We start from the raw sequence: 5,496 nt of genomic DNA, 5'->3' as shown, positions 1-5,496 counted from the left end.
ACACTTCATATGTTTAGATTATACAAGTCATATAACATACACTTCATATGTTTTAGATTATACAAGTCATATAACATACACTTCATATGTTTAGATTATACAAGTCATATAACATACACTTCACATGTTTTAGATTATACAAGTCATATAACATACACTTCATATGTTTTAGATTATACAAGTCATATAACATACACTTCATATGTTTAGATTATACAAGTCATATAACATACACTTCATATGTTTTAGATTATACAAGTCATATAACATACACTTCATATGTTTTAGATTATACAAGTCATATAACATACACTTCATATGTTTAGATTATACAAGTCATATAACATACACTTCATATGTTTTAGATTATACAAGTCATATAACATACACTTCACATGTTTTAGATTATACAAGTCATATAACATACACTTCACATGTTTTAGATTATGCAAGTCATATAACATACACTTCATATGTTTAGATTATACAAGTCATATAACACACACTTCACATGTTTTAGATTATACAAGTCATATAACATACACTTCATATGTTTAGATTATACAAGTCATATAACATACACTTCATATGTTTTAGATTATACAAGTCATATAACATACACTTCATATGTTTTAGATTATACAAGTCATATAACATACACTTCATATGTTTTAGATTATACAAGTCATATAACATACACTTCATATGTTTTAGATTATACAAGTCATATAACATACACTTCATATGTTTAGATTATACAAGTCATATAACATACACTTCATATGTTTTAGATTATACAAGTCATATAACATACACTTCATATGTTTTAGATTATACAAGTCATATAACATACACTTCATATGTTTTAGATTATACAAGTCATATAACATACACTTCATATGTTTTAGATTATACAAGTCATATAACATACACTTCATATGTTTTAGATTATACAAGTCATATAACATACACTTCATATGTTTTAGATTATACAAGTCATATAACATACACTTCACATGTTTAGATTTATACAAGTCATAGAACATACACTTCACATGTTTGTCCTGAAGCTGCTTCACAGACACATGTGACACATCAGTGGCTCTTTTGAAGAACAATTATCATTTAGTTTTTTTGGTCATAACAAAACAGACATTTTATAAATTCAAAATACTGATTCTACACTGTTTACTTTTAGTCGAGGCACAAGTTATTATTAAAATACCTTTTGCTTTGGAGTCGTCAGGAGTTTACTTGAGATCACTCTGTGTCTGCAGTGACCTGTAGTGACCTGTAGTGACCTGTAGTGACCTGTAGTGACCTGTAGTGACCTGCAGTGACCTGTAGAGCTCTGGTCAGCACAGACAGACTAAACTCACTGGTCAGCACTGAAGATGAGAAAGATACTTATTAGAACATTTATATATTATGCACATTTAACAGAGAAAAGCTGGAATATGTTATTGACAGATTTACATTTCGCTCTGTAACACAAAAGTTCCTCTTTTCATCTTAATTTTTAAAGCTAGAACCAAAAGTCATTTATTTATGCATAAGTTTAAACCTTAGAAGTTAGAACATAACTGACATGTTTGCTAAATCTCTACATATTCCATGGAAGTAAATCCATGACATTCCTATAGAAAACAAGCGTGTGCTTTGTTTAAACACAGCACACGTCATTATGAAATATGTAATAAAACCTCAAATGTGGTCTCAGCCCCTGTAAGTACAGCACTGTCGCTTTTAAACACCTTTACATTTATATATGTAAGATATGACCCATTATAGCAGGTTATATTTGAATTATTGGTTGTTTTTTATAGCACATAATACAAACATCACTTTATTTCCCTTCTTTCTCTAGTTTTCCTTGATCTGTGCATAACCTCTTGTCTAATAGAACATTTAGTAAGAGAAATAATTAGTTATTTATTTGCAGAAGCACGAGCCATCACGACGTGTTATTGCATCTTTGTGTAGCTAAACTTTAGCTTACGTTAGCTCGTGTTAGCTCGTGTTAACTTGTGTTAACTGTGTAATCGTTGTTTTACACTTCATATGGAACGATGTGTGAAACGTGAGGAATGACATACAAACACAACTTACGTGTATCGTGGTCTCGTCTGGTCACATTCTTCTGCTTGTGTTTAGTTTCCGTCACGTGTTCTCCCGAGGCTCGTTCATGAGGGTGACGTACGCGCTCGGTGCGCGTACACCGTTCACCGGAAGGTTAAAAATGTATTTTTTAAGTATTTTAGAAACAGTTGAAGAGTGAAATTCCTTCTATTTTATTTTTAGACTAAAAACAAATTAGCATGTTTGGTAATTTTAGAGGCCGAACTCCTGAAATGGTCCAACCAAAAGGCTGCATTCTGCGAAGTGGCCACTACTCAATTTGGAGCCAGAGGCAGAGGGGGCGTGGCCTATCCAGATATTATAATAGATCCATGGAAAAAAACTATAAATCCCGATACCACTTCTGGTCACGTGGCTTACGTACGTTGCACGTCACGCACGCACTGCGTCACTCGAACCAATCACACGCTTGCCTGGCCATTATCAGCTTCCTGTGTGTCTCTCTGTGCACGGTGTTGGGAGAGACAACAGGACGGCTGAACCAGGTAAGCTTTGCGACTAAAACACCCGCTTTTAATCACTTTAATGTGCGCCGGTTTTAAACTCGAGTGTATGTTTATGTTTTGGTGTGCTGTTCTGCAAGTGTTTTGCTTTTACGAGCCGTGTTATCTCAAGTGAGCTAGCTAGCCCCGCTAGCCGAGGGCAGATGTCCCAATATCTCCGCGTTTTGCATCTTAAATACACCGTTAACGTCACAATGTGAACTGTTATCTGTGAAGCGTGTTATTCCCATGTTACTGTTAACCCTAATCCTTTTATCCCCCTTTTCAGAATTGGCAAAGACACCCTGACTGACATGACCTGTCTCTACGTGAAGTCTGCTAAGGAGCGTGGTAAGTGTAAAACATTATTTTGGTGATTTTCATGTTTTCATGTTTTAATGATTAGAGTATAATTAACCATAAGCAACATCTGTTTTTCAGGTGAGCCTGCAGTTTGTAAATCAAGCTTCAGATCACTGTGGAAACAGCTTCTCCCACACATCAGAAGCTGCAGGCCACGCACAGATCTCTACAACAGAATCTAATGTGCTGTCTTTCGGACCCTCACCGCCAGCAAGCAAAGACATCAGGATGCATTACAGCTTTGACTTTGCACAGCAGGTACTAATAATAGTGCAAATGCAGAATAGCAATTATAGAGACATATACGTCTTAATCAAATGTCATATGTATTAATCTAATCTCCTTTTCTCTCTCTGTCTACTACCCTCTGCAGACGGGGCCAAGCTTAACTACACAATGGACATCCACTTCCTCATTGCTGGCCACACCAAATTCTCCCCTGATTGTGGCTTTGGACTTATCAAGCGAGCATACATGAAGACCAGGGTTGACACTTTGGAAGACATCGCTGAGGTTAGTTTATATTATTTGACTACTGTAATGTGTAAACATTAGCCTGGCAAAACTTCAGTGCTGCTCTCTGCTTAAGATATGTTTCTTCTGTTCTCATTTTTTTACAGTGTCGCCCTTGTCATCAGGTAGTGGAAAACAGCTCTCCTGAGTCTCACCTCAATATCCCACAGCTTGTTGGAACGGTGGATAGCAAAGTGTTTGTCAAGAACTTCGACTGGCAGAAGCATCTGAGTCCCTTCTTCAGACGGCTTCCAAAGATCAAGAGTTATCAGCACTTCAGGTATTTATATTGAAACTCTCACATTGTGTTAAAACACTCATTAACTATTTATTTTTTTATGTGAAATAGTTAGCCATTTCTTAAATGTCCTGTTATTTGTTTACAGCTTTGATGCCAAGAGCCGAGAGTCACAGCACAGAAGAGTGCACAGAGGAAGAAGAGGATGAGGATGTGATCTCTGATGTAATTGGACTCTGGTGGTGTACATATCATATCTATTATCTCATATATTCAAAGCCATGGACCCGTTGCAGTTCCTATACCTGGCCCTGGCATCTGTTTATAAGAGTTATTCTATTAAGAGTGTTTTTTAAACTTCCTATAAGTTATGTCGGTGTAATCCCTCATTCGTCCAAGCGTGTTCCATAGTAGAAAAAGCTTCAGTTGTAGTCCTCTGGAGTCCAGATGACTACAACTGAAGCTTTTTCTACTATTCCTATAAGTTACTGTCCTTTCCCCCTGTATCTATTGCGTTGTAACATTAAAGGCTATTTTATCTTATCTTTTGTTGTTTGTGTTGAATCATTCAGTGCACCATTGTTGGTGCACTGAATCACCTGTGAATTATGTTTATCGACAAATGCAATGAACCCTATTCTCATTCTGATTCTTTGATTCTATTCAGGGCCTTTTGTAATCCAAGTATTTCCATTTTAATACAGTAACTTCTAATTCTGATTCAAGTCCAGTTACCATCAATAACAACACTCCTCTTGAGTCTTCAGTGACAGCTGTAGGGGGAGGTGGTGTCAGTGTGACAGGGGGGAGGGCTTATCTCAATGAGATGCAAATGAGCCCCCCTGTGACTCTGGGCTCACTCCGGTGAGAAACTTTGGAAGCCGTTTTCTCAGTGAATGGGTTTGAGAGTTGTATACGTTCAAATGACCACAACTTACTCAAATATTATCAGATCTACATGAGTGAGACATCATTGGAAAGCTTTGAATTCACACTTTCAGAATCTGTGAATAACTCAAATGTCTCCGGGTAGACATGTAACTGGATTAGCCACGTTCAGTCACCTATGTTTAAGACTCCAATTGTGATATTTGAATTCAGTTTTTGACACAGTTAAAAAATATAAAATAAGATAATAATAAATGATAAAAGCATAATACAAATTTAACAGAGACTAGAACAAAACAAGGCTAATTTCGAACAAAAGGGTTGTGAAAAGCATTTATGAACTCATCGTGGTGAATAACGAGGATGATTGGAATGGATCAGATGAATGAGGGATAACTTTGGACCACTGTAAACTGTTTTGAAGTAAAAAAAAAAATAACAACAATTAAGACAGATATTTTAGATATTTGCTTAAAAAATCACGGTAAAAACACACACATTCCCATTTGACAGTTTTAAGAAGCCAGATGCCCTTCCCTTTTACAGCCTACCACATAGGCCTACTGTATACTTCATAGGAAGGGTCAATGTTAGTGAAATATATAATCTATCACTCAGAAGTTCTTATTAAACCATATTCTGACTGTTGAAATCTGGTTTGGATCTAATTTTGAGTTTTAAATCACTTTGACCATTTATAGCGTGTATTTGTAAATCCTAATAATAATAAAAGGTACATTTACTGCTGCTAAACGACCTCTTTCATGATTCTCAAACCCATTATGAAATCTTAGGCACGTCATCGACATACCTTACCGATCGTTCTTACAGTTCCAAGCGTTTTTTTTAAAGCTGATTGGAGGGTTGGCTGCT

At 36.0% G+C, this 5,496-nt stretch overlaps 1 long non-coding RNA gene across 1 annotated transcript; it reads right to left on the bottom strand.

Moving 5' to 3' along the window:
• Positions 1-1,143: 1,143 nt before the first annotated feature.
• LOC140373847 (uncharacterized) lies at positions 1,144-2,173 on the bottom strand. Its single transcript, XR_011929048.1, has 3 exons — positions 2,110-2,173; positions 1,342-1,388; positions 1,144-1,281 (listed from the first exon to the last, which is right to left on the bottom strand). It is a non-coding gene; the product is annotated as an uncharacterized lncRNA (long non-coding RNA).
• Positions 2,174-5,496: the final 3,323 nt, after the last annotated feature.

The sequence above is a fragment of the Eucyclogobius newberryi genome, unplaced genomic scaffold (assembly GCF_026437365.1).
Source record: "Eucyclogobius newberryi isolate DKJ021-1_F unplaced genomic scaffold, fEucNew1.0.hap1 SCAF_3, whole genome shotgun sequence".
Lineage (NCBI taxonomy): Eukaryota > Metazoa > Chordata > Actinopteri > Gobiiformes > Gobiidae > Eucyclogobius > Eucyclogobius newberryi.
This window is presented reverse-complemented; position numbering and strand designations above follow the sequence as displayed.